General features: G+C 45.9%; 1 protein-coding gene across 1 annotated transcript in view; it reads left to right on the top strand.

Moving 5' to 3' along the window:
• Positions 1–12,789: 12,789 nt before the first annotated feature.
• Positions 12,790–16,139, top strand: part of LOC129333119 (transmembrane protein 68-like) — a 50,925-nt gene continuing 47,575 nt past the window's right edge. Inside the window, exon 1 of the mRNA XM_054984543.1 lies at positions 12,790–13,037. The gene's annotated coding sequence lies outside the window, so the exon portion shown is untranslated. The remainder of the gene's footprint in view (positions 13,038–16,139) is intronic.

The raw sequence follows: 16,139 nt of genomic DNA, 5'->3' as shown, positions 1-16,139 counted from the left end.
AACAAAATGACTAAGTATTGCTTGAGTGACTTTTTAAAAAAACCAATCCCAGCTACATGCAGCAATTTATAAAAATCCTTGCCTAGTTAGTGGAGGAGCCTCTTCTGGAGCTGATTGTAAGGCTTGGCACTGACAGCTACCCAGTTACAGCACAGCACTGGCCAATGATCCAGCCTAGGAAAGCTTCTTCCCTCCCCTTCCAAGCACCAGCCCCAGAGGAATTTCCCATTTCTTTTGCAGTCCTGCCCTTCAAAAGCACCAGCAGGGCATGCTGGGGCTTCAAGGGGAGCACTTTAGAAACCTTATTACTAATAATAGCATTATGAGCATAATAATCATCCACCTCCATCCTTCTTCTTCTCTTCACTCAACCTCCTACTACAGTACTCTTTCTTCCTCATTTGTAGGGGGGAATCAGCCACTGTCTTTATGGCAACCCAAACTTGCAGAGGGTTCCCTTAGCAGCAGCCAACCTTCCCCCCCCTCCCACTATTCTTCATTCACTCTCTTTCTCTTTTCTTCCACAGGTAGTAACTTCTGCTTCAGCCTATTCTGAAGTTGCACCAAGCATCCAGGATTTCCCTGGGCTTTCCTTCATGTAGAAGCACAGAAGCCCCTGCTATGCTACGTTTTCATCAAGATGAGGTCTTTTCTACCTGGAAGGCTGCTGATTGGCCACGCTTTTTAATGCCTGTCTCCTCTCCACAAAAGAATTGCTTATTGATCTGGATGATGGGGGTGAGGGACTGAAGAATCCTGTCAGGCTGCAGGGAATGTATTCTAGCAGAAAAAAGTCTGTGGAACTAAAGCAGGGGGCTCAGACACTTGTTTCCCTCGGCATATGGAGAAGGAGGCTTGGATGCCCTGGTCCTCTTGGCCTAAATCTGACACCTTAGGCAATGACCTCATTTTTACTCATGGGCAGGCTGCCCCTAACAGGACCTGTGAAGGAACTGACAAATGCCAGGGGACAGTTTCTACATTGAAGGGCTGCCCCTGCTATTGACAGCAAGGCTTTATATTTCAGCCTACATATTTGTTCTAATATCAGAAGGAAAGATACCCTGACATATGGCTGTTGTAGTCTAAATGAGATAAAAAGCTAAAAATGAACATGATACAATGTTTGTTTGGATTTATTTAATAGGTTTATTTCACAGCTTCTGCATCACAACACAATCTTCAGTTTCTTCATGCTGTAAATTGAGTTCCAGAACAATTCTCTCAGAAACATGCATAGTAGGGTTACCAAGGGGGACCTGGCACTGACTGGGAAAATCTTTCTGACTCGCAAAGCACCTGTGTCCTACCGGCGAGCACAATGATGTCACTTCTAGAAGTGATGCCATCGTGCCCGGCAGCCGCAACACAAGGGCCAATTTGGGTCCCTGTGAAGCACAGGAGCATGCCTGCCGCCAGGCGTGATGATGTCACTTGAGGAAGTGACATTGTAACGCTCAGTGGGAATGTGCCCACTGCATTGCTGACCCAGCAGTTTTTTCGCCTCCCAATCCCAATCCCTGGGCCTTTCCCCCCTGCTGGCCAGATTAATGGTGACGGGGGGCAGAGGCTGGGAGCTGTTGATAAGAAATTAATCCAACATGTAATACATACAATCTAACCCACAAACATGTTCAAATACTGCCAGATAGTCAATTAGTATTATAACAAAATAAATGTAATGCATATACAATCAAACAGTCAAATAAACCTTAAGCACTTGGGATTCGGTTTCGTTTTCTCAGCCATGTCGGACGCTCCTCTCGCTGGTTCGAGAGGAAGCGGCCGAGCACCCTGTCCGGGCGGCTGATCTGCGAAGATTAGCCCCCAAAACTCCCAGTGAGGGAGGCTGGGTCCGGGACGCTGCCGGAATCAATGCGGGGGGTTAATTGCCCGTTTGTCCCTACGGAGGCCGGCGGACGTGCGCGGCGCCTCGAGTGCTGCCGGGCCATGAGAAACGGCAAAGAGCAGAACTAGGCGAGAGCCTACAAGCAAGCGAATTCCTTCTGTTATTACAAGTGCACGTGAAGGAGAGGTGAGATCTGAAGCTAAGAAGGCTCACTCTTCCCCTTTGCTGAGTTCCAAAATTTGGTTGGCGCCCCCCCCCCCAAAATGGCAACAAAAAAACAAAGTCCTGCCCTTGGCAAGTCAGTTTCGGCTGCCTTAAAGGGAGAATCGCTGGAGGAAATAATACGGAGGGCGGTTTGTGAAGCTATAAAACCCTTTGTTGACAAGCTGAATGAAACAGATCAAAGGGTGGGCTTAATTGAGAGCGAAGTGAAAACCATCAAGGAAGCAGCGGGGGGGGGGGCGAGAAGTCTGCTCGGGAAAGTGCGTCACTCGTGAAGGCTACGAATAAAGAGCTTAAACTGGTGGAGAATCAGTTGATCGGGCTACAAGTGGAACGAACACAGACAATTTTGCGCCTCCAGAATGTGAAAGAGGAGGAAAACGAGGATTTATGGGGTCTTGTCTCGGAACTATTGGCGACACCCGCGAGGGCAACTAAAGAAGAAGTAAAAAGCGCCATTTTGGAAGCCCGTCAGGCTACCTCAAAATATGCAATGAAGCGTCAGTTGCCACGCGAGATCATCATCAATTTTTCATCTAAGAGGATCCGGGACACTATCCTATACAATTCATACAATGCGGATTTGGACTTCTTGGGCAACAAAATTAAGATATTGAAAGACGTCCCATTTCTAGTTCGGAAAAGACGTTTTAAGTATAAAAAGTTCGCAGCTCTTCTGAGAGAACGGGGAATAAAGTACAAATGGTTATTCCCGGAAAGAATCTGGTTCAGCCATAAAGATCAAGCCTTTAAGATATTATCAGAAGATCAACTAAGGGATTTTGAGGACAGGAACCCAGAATTCCAGTGCACCAAACAAGACGAAAAGGAGAAGTCTGAGGGGGAGGGGGAGGAAACGAGCACTGCGGCTGCAGTTGCTCAGAGAGAACTGCGTCCGGGACCCAGGAAGGGAAGAAAAATTTAACTTGAAATTAAATTGTAATTTGCATTTAGTAAGGTCAACCACTCCATCAATATAATATAAAGCTTTAACTTTTGAATAATGGCAGTATGAAGGAAAAACAGAAATGTAGTGTTTAGTGTTTGTAGGGCACCTTCCCCTTTTTTCCACCCCTCCCTCCCTTTTTTTCCCTCTCTTTTTTCCCATCCCTTGTGTTATTGTAGTCTTTTGTAAAAAAAAAAAAAACAACCTTAAGCACTTCATGTTGAGTCCAAACATTCCAAACATTTTCAACAATTCTCCTTTAATCTTCCTTCTTCCTTGACGAGCTTCCAGATTATCACTCATTTCGGTCTCCCTCACAAGAGGAGTGAATACTTATAAACCATCAAGATATCTGTAGAATCATAAAGGTTAATAATCACAATGGTTCTTTGCTAAACTAGAATGAAAGAGCTATACAAACATGAAGAAGCTATACCAGACCAAATAACACCCAAAAAACTTCATCAGGAAAAGCAAAGCAAATCGTTACATGGAGGGCACCAATCAACAGTTCTTCCGAGAGAAGGAACTTCAAACAAATCAGCTTGTCTGAGCCCTTTTGTGCCTCTCATGTTTGGTCAGTGCGGTGCTATTCTTTTTAGTCCGCACCATGTCAAAATGTGTCAGGACTGATGAGTGCTGGATTCACGCTGCAGTAACATTTAGACTACTGTAGTGTACTCTACAAATGTCTCCTTTCAATGTTGACTTGGAGACTCTAGCTGGTGCAGAACATTGCAGCTCATTTACTCTCAGGAGGTAGATGGAGCATGCATATCATCCCCATTCTGCAGTCACTCCACTGGCTATCAGTTACTGGGCTCAATTCAAAGTTTTGGCTATCACATTCAAAGCCCTTCATGATCTCGGCCCCTCACATCTGTTCTACCACACACAGCGAAAGCCCTGTGTTTCATCATAGCAACTTTGCTCATCTGAAAGTGATGTCTGCAGATACCACCCTTCAGTTGGGCAAAAACTACAGCCACCTACATAAACACAATCTCTGTGGTGACCCTCACCTTATGGAATGGCCTCCCATTCTCTTGGCTTTCCATAAACTATGCAAAACTGAATTATTAATTACTCGGGCAATAGGGCTGTGATATAAGGAAATGATTCAGAGAGATGCTTTGGTAAATGGACAGGAACTGTAGACTATACCACTTGGTCCTGTCTGTGGATGAAGATATGATCTTACTGGGTCATTTCTGCATTGTTTAGGGGGTCACATCAAATTCTTAAGTTTTGTTCCAGCAACGTTTCCTTGCTGTTTTCCTGTATTTGAACTGTATGATTCTTTTAAATGTTTTGCCATGCATACCCTTTTATATTGCTGTTGATTTCATGGACTTGCACTGTGTAATATGCCTTGGGTCTCAGTGAAAAAGGTGGTCAATAAATAAATAAATGCTATTCAGTTATCACAAATGAACATGTTCAGCTTTGGAAGTGAAGGAACCAAAAAGGTATACTAGAAAGTCAAGCCCACCAGCCCTCCAGCAGGAAAACCTTTTGTAGGCCATATCTTTTTCCTGTCAGGTGCATTGAATGGAGAGATAAAGAGGGAGCCAGCTATGGGGAAAGCAATGCAAACTTGTATGTTTGCAGAGTATTTATAATCAAACTCAAATGCTCCCTTGTATGAACACTAGACATGGACATGAACCGCATTACAAATGCAAAAAACCCACGTACTGCCCGATCGTCTGTTCGTGATCTGGCAGTTTGTGAGGGTCCATGGCCACCGAACCATCATTCATAAGAGGCCCAGTTCGTTGTGTTCTTCCATGGTTCGTGAAGCCAGACAGTCAGGCACCATCAATCAATTCCCTTGGAAAAGGAGCTGGGGGAATGCCTGAACTCTGTCTGCACTCCTTCTGTTGCCCTGGAAACCCTAATGGAAGCCCAGCTTACCTTTATCGGCAGGTCTTCCTTCAACCATGGAGCTGCCAAGTGGTTACTATTTGGGAGAAGACACCCAGGGGAGGGAGGGTGGAGGGTGGTGTTCTGTAGCCATGGGCACTCCAATCTCATCCCTGCAAACCCTGACAGGCAGCTCTTACAGCCAACCACAGACCTCCTGTGTTGCTCTATGGGACCTCAGCTTATAAAAAGTACTGGGCTCCCAGGCTGGGTTTCACTTTCAGTGAGCAGTGGAGTGTGATAGAGCTGTTGCTTGCTACTTGCTAGCCTTTGGGGAGAGAGACAGAGTATAACTGAGCTTGGATTTTGGGGATAGGGATCTATCTACTCTGGTTCCAGGCCTGCTGCCAGGCCCTGGGGCCAAGCTCAGTGGGCACCTTGGCTGAGCGCTCACACAGTATTATTAGTGCCTGATCTGGTCAGGTCTGTGGGAGTGGTGGGCTAGGGCTCTGCCCCCTCCCTCCCTCTGGTTCCAGGGCTGCTGCTAGGCTCTGGAGCCAAGCTCAGTGGGCACCGCTGCTGAGGGCTCACAGTGTTCTCTCCTTTTCTGTTCTCCTTAATTCTAGTTTTGTGGCACAATGAGTCTTCCTGTTGTGGTGGCCGCCAAGGGTGGTCGTGGGGTGAAGTGCAATGGCACTCCTCCTGGTTCACTTGTGGAAAGCAGTAGTGGGTGTGGCTCAGGGGCAACAGAAAGTCCTTCTGCTCCCCCAGATTCACCTGTGGGGGCTGTGGAGGAGGCCAAAGAGGTTTTTCTGCTGGGGGAGAGGATCTCTCTCAACATTTTGAGGAGGGGGTGGGTGAGGGATCCCTGAAGGAATGGTTTGTGTTTTATGAAAGATCCCTCCCATCCCCATCCCAAATTCTTGCTGGTATCCCCGCCTGCAGTCCACCCCTCACTCTGTCCATGGCCAGCTCCACAGAGCAGCCTGTAACCGTTTGTCCTCCTCCTGGGACAGTTAGCAGTCCATGTTTCAACACCTCTGTATGGAGGCACTTTCGGGCCCTTCCTAATGACCCCCATGTGGTGCGGCGCCATGCCTGTGATGTCCTGGTGCGCAGGGGCAAAAACCTGAAGCACCTGTCTTCGATGGTCCTGACTTGGCACTTGAAGATGCACCACCTGAGCCTGTCTCCATCCTCACCCAGTGAAACATCCATTGGGGGGAGAAAGGGGGCAACCAGCTCTTCCAAGCGGGGATCAATGGGAGGGTCACTTTGCCTTGAGGGTGATGCTGGGGATCAATGGGAGGGTCACTTTGCCTTGAGGGTGATGCTGGTGGGAGTAGAGCGCTCCGGCAGGCCATGCTCATGGAGGTTGTCCCCTCGGGGTCTGAGACAGCACCGTTTAGAACCTCGAGGTTGAGGGCTCAGGAGGCGGGCCTTCACGTCTTGGCAGAGACGATTGCCCTACATGGCTTGCCCATATCCATCAGGGAGTGCGTGGGGTTCTGCAGGCTACTAAAACATTTTGCCCCTTGGTGCTCCATGCCATCGCTGTGCACCCTTGCCTGTCGAGTCCTGTGAGTATCTTGAATGAGGGCTGGCACGTTTGGGTCAGGTTTAGCCAGGCCCACTCCCACTGCTACTGAGACCTTGATAGGCCTTCCTGGCACAGCCAGATCATCATGACACCTCCTTTATGCAAAGGCAGGAAAGTGGATGATGCTGGCAGCAGCCTCCTTTGGGCACTTGCGCAACAGCTCAGGAGCTGTTGCACATATTGTTGAGCCGCATGGTGCCCCTATCCATTGCAAATTCTGTGCCCTCTGAGCAGGGGGGATTGGGTCCCTCAACTCATGTCCTTCCCGCAAAGGCAGGAAGTTGGCTGATGTCAGCTGCTGCTGCTGCTGCTGTCCCATTTCTGTCTCTCCCTCTCTGGAACCACTCTGACCCATCCAAGCAATGTCTCCTGTCCTGCCCATCCCCTTCTTTCTGCAAAGGCAGGATGGCAGGTCATGTCAGCCGCCACTTCATGAGGGACTATCCTGTTACTGCTCCCTCCTTGGTCATGAGGGACATCTCAGCTGCGATCGTGCAGCCGATTGTACCATATAGGGATACAGTCGGTTGCACAGCATGGCAGCTCCCCTGTCAATGGGATTGACTGGACCTCTTTCAGGCGGGTGGAAATGTGTCCCGTCCTTTCCGAAAGGCAGGAAGGTGGGTGATGCTGGCTGCCATTGGAAAATTCCTCAGGGGGACCCTCGGGTGAGGCCCCGCGGTTGCTGGGGGATCTTGCCACTTCTCCTCCAAATGACATGTGAACGCTACAAATAGATACAGAGTCAGACAGAACAAGATAGCCAGATAGATAGAAGGATGGATTGAAAAACAAAAACATTAGAAAAAGATCGATACACAAACATACATATAGATGAAGATAGAGAAAGGTATGTAGAAAATGATATAGTTACAGAAAGAAAAAGACAGCTAGAGATAGAAAAAGAAAAGGGCAGATATACATAGAAAGATATAGATTCAGATACATACTGGTGGAAACACATAGAAAGAAACAGATAGAGATAGAAAGTTACGAATAGACAGTGAGAGAGAGATACAGAGGAACACTTAGAAAAGGGTACACAGATATCAACTGTTCTAGATCTAGAAACAATGCAAATGCAACAAATAGATATTGAATCGAACAGAACACGACACATCCATAGATAAAAGGATTGAAAATCAAAAACAGAGAAAGATACAAACATTAGAGAATGTAGAAGTATAATGTACATACACTAGAATATATGTACATACATTAGAGAATGTATGTTAACAGTTAGAGAATGGGATATAGTTAGAGAATTGTATGTAGAAAACGATAGAGATAGAAATAGAGAGGGAACATCACCAGCCTTCCGGCCCTCGCTGGGAAAATGTGTGCGCTCCTGTGAGGCCTGGCGGGCAGGCACATGGGGGGTGCTGCCGGCAAGTGGCCAGCCCCCCGCCCCTTGAGGGGAGGTGGCAGCCCCCACCTCCCCGTGCCCACCAGACCCGGCAGCTGCCGTCATCACCCACCTTCCGGCCTGCACTGGGAATAAGTACGTGCTTCTCTGAAGTCTGGCAGGTGGGCACATTGAGGGTGCCACCAGTGAGCAGCCAGTTCCCCACCCCCTGAGGGGAGGCAGCACGCCCCCACCTCCCCGTGCCCGCCAGGCCCGGCGGCCGTCGTCATCACCCACCTTCCGGCTTGCACCAGGAATGAGTGCATGCTCCTCTGAGGCCTGGCAAGCAGGCACATGGGGGGTGCCACTGGCAAGCAGCCAGACCCCCCACCTTTTGAAGAGAGGCAGCACGCCCCCGCCTCCCCGTGCCCACCAGGCCCAGCAACTGCCATCATCACCCACCTTCCAGTCTGTGCTGGGAATAAATGTGCACTCCTCTGAGGCCTGGCAGGTGGGCACATGGGGGGTGCTGCTGGTGAGCAGCCAGACCCCCCTGCCCACTGAGGGGAGGTGGCATGCCACCGCCTCCTCGTGCCCACCAGGCCCGGCAGCCACTGTCAACTCCCACCTTCCGGTCTGTGCCAGGAATAAACGCACGTTCCGCTAAGGCTTGGCAGGCGGGCACATGGGGGTGCTGCCAGTGAGCGGTCAGACCCCCCCACCCCCTGAGGGGAGGTGGCACATCCCCGCCTCCCCATGCCCGCCAGCCCCCATCATCACCCACCTTCCGGCCTGCGCTGGGAATAAGTGCACGCTCCTCTGAGGCCTGGTGGGCGGGCACATTGGGGGTGCTGCTGGTGAGCAGCCAGACCCCCTGCCCCCTGAGGGGAGGCAGCATGCCCCCACCTCCCTATGTCCGCCAGGCCTGGCGGCCACCGTCAACTCCCACCTTCCAACCTGCGCCAGGCATAAACGCGCGCTCCCCTGAGGCCTGGCGGGCGGGCACATGGGTGGTGCCACCAGCGAGTGGCCATACCCCCCACCCCCTAAAGGGGAGGCAGCCTGCCTTCGAGTACACCCCTTGTACACTGGGCCAGCGTCAACTGGTGGCTCTAATTGTATCGAGTGGGAGTTTCCTGGGGGCCTCAGATTGGAGAGGGTATAACTCCAAGATCCCTGTTGCAATCTTGACCGAACTTGGGTGCTTGCTGGAGGAGAGCCTGCTAAATCTAGAGTAGAAACAAGACTCTTTTCTTCCCTGCCACCTGAGGGAGATTGAAATCTCTCTTTTCATTTTATTAATTTTTCAACACAGAACAAAGTTGGCAGATGAGAGATGGGAATGGAGAAAACCATGCAAGTATGCACATGAGCAGAGCATTTGTGACCACACTTGGAATGTTCAAAAAAGTTATTTTTTTCAAACTTTTTTCAACTGTATTGTTTTATCTTGCTCTATTTGTAAGCAGTTTTGCAGTGTATTTTAAAATAAATCAAAAAGTTTCAGGCCAATTCCAAGAAATTTGAGGATCAGTTCCCTAACATGAGACACTTGGACCATCCAGACAGCAACAACAACTATTAACTTTCCCTTGAATCCCACCAAGTCTCACCAATGATCCAGCAGAATGTGGCGATTTACAGTATGAGAAACTGCTGAGATATCCTGGAGTACAAACAGGTTAGCATGCCTTCAGCTACCTCTAGAGGGGAATCATCTATTAAGCTTATGAAAGCTTATGCCAATGCAAAGGTTAGTATTTCACATATTTACTAAACAAATAAAACAATTGTCACAAAAGTCTTAATTGTTTTTGATCAAAGCAGTGGCATTAACATGAGTAGGGTGGTCCACACAGACTCAATTAGAATGAAATTCTTTCACGTCTTGAATCACCCCAATACATGGTGTTTATGTATGCAAGCAGTGCCATGCCCAATGCGCTGGTCATGGCAATGGTATGCATATGGAGATAGGCTACACGTAACATCACTAGGATTTACTAATTAGTGTCAGAACACGGGCAGATGATAGTGTTTGTACAAAGGCTGTGACACCTGAACTGGCTCTAGGTTTCCACTTTTAACCCTGAAATGGATATGCTTGCTTAGATATCACCAAGAAGCAAGTACTGAAGGCAGAATAACCCTATGGATGATTTCCTCTACTTTCTGCCTCTTCATACTTCTGCCTCATACTTTCTGCCTCTTCATACTTCCCTGAGACTCGGCATTGTTGATGCTCCTTCCCTTTCCTTAACTTGCAAAAAGTAAGCCTCCAAACCGTCTGCCAGCTCAGACACACAAACTGATGCCAACATTCTCTCAGCGAGAGCCAGGTTCTTTCACTTACTCAAAATCTACTTCTCAGTCTTCCCTGATATTTCCCTCTCAATCACCTGACTTGGTGTTATTCAGCCCACAATACTTCCTTTTCAACTTGACCAGTTGAGCTACTGCCCCTTCCATTCAATGGGTTTCTTAAAATCTTGACCTCATCTACATGGCCCTACCCTATCATTTCATTTCTTTCCAGTCTTCATTTCTCTTCACAGAGTGCCTATGCCTCCTGTGTTGAGAAGGGTCACTCTTCAATGTACATTCCTAAGTAGACATGGGTACAAACAGCAATACAAACAAAAAAAACCATGAACAGCCCAATCTGCTGTTTGTGAGCAAGCTGTTCGTGAGGTCCCAATCCCGGCGAACATGTGTTCATTCCAAGCTCTGTTCATGGTGTTTGACAGCCGTTCATAAAGCCAGACAGTCTGGCACCTTTCAATCAATTCCCTTGGCAACCTAGGCATGGGCTGTCTGAACTCTCTCTGAACTTCTTCTGGCTTTCCTTCTGGCTTGTAACCCCTCAAAGTAGCTTCCAGCAGACAGTCCAGTTTTTGCCACTGTGAAGAGAAAACGACAGGAAAGGGAGGGACCCATGGATCATGGCTTTCCCAGAGTCCAATCTCTCTGAAATTGGGGGGGGGGGTCTTCAGAGGACAGTGAGGACTCTGTCCCCTGCAACTTTGGGGAGTATTGGACATTGGGAAGGTCAATTTGTAGCTGACCAAAGTAGCTTCCAGAAGACAGTCCACTTTTTGCGACTGTGAAAAGAAAATGACACGAAAGGGGGAAACCCATGGATCATGCCTTTCCTGGCTGAAGTTCAGCTAAGTCCCAATGGGGCTGTTCTGGCTCCCCTGAACCTCCAACTACGAACATGTTCGTGAACAGGTCATGGTCGTCGATGTTCATGAATCCCTGTTTGTGGATGGCAACAAACAGCGAACATCGTGTTCATTTCCCCCCCTGTTTGTGCCCATCTCTATTCCTAACCACAGCAATCACATATTCATTTTACTTTAGCCACTTCCTCTGTGGTGTTTTTATACTTACTTAAATGTATTGATGTTATGTTGGGGATGCCATTCTGATGTCCACAAAGACCATAAGCAAACTCCATGAAGCTCTCATCACATGATCCTTAGATATGTGCTCTTAAGGCATTTAGTCTCCCAAAATGTTTGTTGCAGATAGAACATTCAGGATCTCATACTGGTATCCAAACTATATATTCTTATTTCTCCACCAAAAACATTATCTCCTGCTGTAGACACTCACATTCCTTATTCGCTTCCTCTCCCCTCACAATGAGACTTTCACTTCTTTCCTCCTGTTATTTTTGTTCCTCAGGCACCTAGAAGATATCCTCAGATTCTTCAACCTCACTACTATCCTCCACCTCTCTGCACTCTTTTTCTATGGGCATATTAAGGGCTTATCACAACACCCCTAGTCATATCCAAAATACTATCAGGGTAGCAATAATCACAACCCCTATGCAACAACTGTTTATGATTGTCTCTCATATTTCAGTATCAGGTCCAGACACCTGTATCCTAAGCAAGACTTTGTCTGTAGCCAGTAAATACATTCCATTTTTATGACACCAGAATCTTCAGACGGTATAGTAGGGGCAGTGCATGTAGTATAAAAGGAAAACTATCTTGTCCACAATATAGCAATAGGGTTAGGGTCAGTAGTGGAAACCACACTTAGCCAGAGGGATTCCTCTATTACTGACAAGGCCAAATGGAGGTGGAGGAATCCAAATTATACTCTACCCTGTCAGAAAGTCATAGTTACTCCTGCCAACCCCCCACTACTCAAGAACTTCCCCCCACACTATCCCTTTTAGCATCACAAATCACCCTCTCTATAAAACTTCTCACCAATAAAGTTATAATGGATATCAATCTATCAACATCCCATGGCAAAACCACCCTCATGAATTAACATACCTTGTAATTTTCCTACAACCCACCTCCTTAACAGGAAGTGAGGCCAGTGCAATGGTATGAACTCCTGATCATTCCTTCACCGACCAACACCTCCCACATGGCTACATGTTCTCTAAAACTTTGTAGCCAAAACTCTAACTTGGGGGGAGAAGGGAAAACTCTAACTTGAGCTCCACTTTGAATAGGATTGAGATGGAAACAGATGCTTGTCAGCCTTCTGTAAACACAACACAAGATATTAAAGAATAAAGATACAGCACATTACAGCCAGAATAGCACTGTATAATGATTTACAGCACAGTTGAGGTACCATCTAGAAACTATTCACAAGGAAAAGAAGAAGAAAAATGTTCACAGGCTCTCTAGAAAACTTAATAGTGTACATAACATCAAGTGTATTATCAAAGTTACTACAGAGTGAACACACACATACACTAAAACATTTTGTTTCACATTTTCACTATTATTTTATCTATTAATGTAAAAAATTAGCAACCCTATATTGTTACATTCATTACCATCTCTTTAACTATATCTTTAAAATAAAGAAGTACATTCTTTACAACTGGTATTTAAATAGCTGACAAACTGTTACACATTATCTGGAACAAAGGTAAAGAAATTGCACAAAGTTACTAGGTAACTTAATGATAAGTTTCCAGAAGATATGAATCGTAGCCTTATATAAAAAGGCTACACTTGGAGAAGTGATGAGAAAGATAAACACCTCCAACACCCAAACAGCTGTGAACTGAGCAGCCACTGGAACCATATCATTGCTTGGCTTCTGAATCAAACAGCAAGAAGAAATTCAAAACAAAGGAAAAACTTTCAAGTGAGACTGCTCCTACAAGTTCATCAGTTTCAAAAGCTGTGGAAAGGAGGCGTTCTAACCAACGGCCTGGATACTGGTTAGTGGTTTTAAATTGTTGTGGTGAGAGACCAAAATCATATTTCAGCTTAACTTTTATAAGTAATTGTCTGAAGAAATAGAAGGATTTAACTTAAACACTTAGTTTTTTAAACTCTCATCTTATAAGGTTCCTCTTTGAGCAAAATTAAACAGCTTGCAAGTACCATCATAGAAATAATTTAGAGTGTGATTATTAAGGTGTATTAAGACTGACAGCTACAGTGCATTACGGGGCATCTGCTCTACCAAAGAGAGTATTGCAACAATGCCTCAGTTCATAGATTCCAGAAATGGCTTATTTCTGAATGTGATTCCCTCTTTCATTGTAAAAGACCATGGCTGTTTCCCCACATCTTAAAAATAGCACCCCACTCACTGAACGCTGACAGCTTTTCTGTGGCATGAAAATGGAATAAAAACTGCTTGTATTCATTTTGGAAATGTTGCCATCAGAAATCATGCAGAAAAGCTGTCAGCATTCAGTGAGCTATTTTTAAGACGTGGGGTAACGGCCCATGTGTAGAAAAGTACAGCATGCATAGTCCTTATCTATTCTATATTCTATAGAAGTTTTTGTGATCATGGGGGATTATTAGAACTACTACAGTTTCAAGGGTAGTAGCAAAATGAATGATTATACCACAGGAGAACACCAGGGCTAGACAACCTTTAGGCCCATGTGCCCCCCAAAATGTGATGTTTATGGTGTGCCATCAAACACAACAGTGTGTGTACGTGTGTGTATAGAAGATGAGGGCTATACTTGACAATATGCTCTTGGAGCAAGCCAAGCCTTAGTAGCAGTGCCAGTATCTTTGGGATTCACCTTGGACTTTGCTAATGGCTGTGCATGTCTGGGAGGTGATGGCAGGCATAAGCAATGCCTGTTGCCTTTTGCTGCACCACTGGACACAGCAGTGCTAGTGGTGCCTTGGTCACTTGGGTGGAGATCTATGCTTGGGTAGCAAGTAATATTGTTATTTATTTATACTTTTTATTCCAAATAGGGACTCAGAGTAGCTTACAGCATCATCTCCCCTCTTCCATTTTTATCCTCACAGTAACCACTTTAGGTAGCTTAGGCTGAGAGAGACTAACTGGCCCAAGATCACCGAGCAAGTTTCCATAGTAAAGTGGGAATTCAAGCCTGGTTCCCCCCCCCACCCCCAGATCCTAGTCTGGCACTCTAACCACTGCACCATGCTGGATCACTTGTCTGCTGTGCCACATTGGTACATGTGCCAGGGATTGCCTACCCTGGTATAGATAATAACTCTGATCCAGACTGTATGCAGGGCTGTCTGTGAAAGCAAGCTTCCATATCCCTACATCTAACTGGGTGACAAACCACCCATGGAAATACACCTACTCTAACTCACATCTTGTTTCTGGGGCTAGGTCACAAATAGCACCGATCATCTCTTTTGAAGAAGGAATAGGGAGCTGAATAAAATTCCTCCTACTTGTACTTAATGCTGAACAGGTGACTGGCACAGTTGCTGCTTTTTAACAAGGTTCTGTGCATATTGGTGCATTGGCAGTATCAGGGCCAGAGTGTTTTACCACTAGAGATTCCAACAAATTTCTCAAAAAATGTAAATTTTCGCAAAGAGTTTGTAATACCCATTTTTATTACAAATTGTAAATCCTTAATCTGAATATGTTATTTATTTAGAAATTATTTACCACACACTCATACATAATGCTACTAGCCATGATTGCTAAAGGGAATCTCCACATTCAGAGGGAGTAAACTTTTGAACAGCAGTGCCAGGGGCAACATTGGGGAAGGCCTTGGCCTCTACACCCTGTTGTTGGCCCTCCATAGTAACTCGCTATCCACTGTGTGAGACAGGATGCTGGATTAGAGAGACAACTGGCCTGGCATGGCTCTTCTTATGCCCTACAGCAGTCTTATGCCCACAGCAGTTTAAGTTATAAAATCAAAAGACCACTGCGCAATTGCCACTACACATTTAAAATGGAAATTATTTCCATTAAATAAGAAACACTAATCATGAATATCATTGGGGAAGTTTTAGAAGTGCTACTATTCTTGATAGAACAATGGCCTGGCTTTGATCAGAAACATCATCTCACCCACATGGCAGCCATCCAAACTTTACTGCAATCCTTCTCAAAACTTCACTGCAAACTAGACTGGAGAAAGATCAGAGAAAAGTTTGGAAACCGTGAGAGGTATACCAGTGCACCAAAATGTGTTGGTGAAGCAGGAGAAAGCCTGCAGCGCTGAACCTAGCCCAAGCGGAAATGGCCACAGAAGCACTGCACACTTCTTTAGGCGATATATCTCTGTCTCATATATCTCTGCACGCCAAGTCCTAAGCAGCCCTGAATGAGCATTTGTGCACTAAAACGTTATCTAAAACCAATATCAAATTCACTGGGAAAAAACATATTTTTTCATCAGAGAAAGTTTGCAGTTGGCACCCTAAATGCTAATCCTGTACATACAGTCAGCCCTGAAGGGGGCAGGAGGGAGACAAGCCCCCTTTTCAAAATTGAAAAAATTGGAACAAGAACGTGAAACAAAAAGTGATAAAGGAAAACGGAAAGAAATCAAGCTCCTAAAGAATCAATTAGATATACTAGCAACAGGAGAATCTCAGAAAAATTGAAATACTTAAAACGAAGACATTTTGAAGCTGCAAATAAACCTGGAAGATATTTGGCATACTGTCTGAGAAAAGAGAGAGAGAAAAGAAGGGTACTGGGAATCAGGGAAGGCAATCAAGTAATTTACAAAGAGCAAGAAATGAAAGATCAAATCAGAATTTTCTTTTCCAACCTCTATAAAGAAGCAGCAACAAAAGAAGAAGAGATGGAGAAATAGCTTCAAGAGACACCAATTAAAGAGTTCATGATTGAACATAGAAATATCCAAAGTCAAGCAATAACAATACAAGAAATAAACTCTGCAATTAAAAAACTGAAGTCTGCGAAGGGCCCAGGCCCAAATAGATTCACGGCGACTTATTACAAGCATTTTGAGGATATACTAGCTATCAGGGCTTTTTTTCTGGGAAATGTGGTGGTGGAACTCTATATTATCATGTGTGTGTGTGCAAAGTGCATGCGC

Source organism: Eublepharis macularius, chromosome 7 (genome assembly GCF_028583425.1).
Source record: "Eublepharis macularius isolate TG4126 chromosome 7, MPM_Emac_v1.0, whole genome shotgun sequence".
Taxonomy (NCBI): domain Eukaryota; kingdom Metazoa; phylum Chordata; class Lepidosauria; order Squamata; family Eublepharidae; genus Eublepharis; species Eublepharis macularius.
The sequence above is the reverse complement of the archived record's forward strand: the minus strand, read 5'-3'. Positions and strand labels throughout refer to the sequence as shown.